The sequence below is a fragment of the Plasmopara halstedii genome, assembly GCF_900000015.1.
Source record: "Plasmopara halstedii genome assembly, contig: Scaffold_526, whole genome shotgun sequence".
Taxonomy (NCBI): Eukaryota; Oomycota; class Peronosporomycetes; order Peronosporales; family Peronosporaceae; genus Plasmopara; species Plasmopara halstedii.
This window is the reverse complement of record NW_020187446.1, coordinates 772254-772619: the sequence shown is the minus strand read 5'-3', so window position 1 is coordinate 772619 and position 366 is coordinate 772254.

Sequence of the window (366 nt, the reverse complement as noted above, 5' to 3'; positions counted from 1 at the left end):
ATCACTCCCCGCTTTCGGATCTTAAGATCATACTTGCATCAGCAGTGTGGTCTCGTGGGCTATCTCAAATGCGTCAAGGAAACACCGCTTAAAGCGAGGTTTTGAAAACCAACGTGCTAAAAGATTGTCGCGGAGCGATTTTGAGCTATTTTCCGACGAGAACAACCCATATGACTTGTTCGTTCCCGACCAAACACCTTCGCTCTCGCCTGGTAATACAAGGTCAAGCCGTCCCCTACAGCAAAAGCTCACTGTGATCAGTATTCTTGCTCAACGAGCTCAGAACTCGTGTCCTAGTCCATCTGGGGGGCCGCCGCGAGACTCACGACGATGTAAAGTATCAAATCAATGATCTGGTCTTGGCTC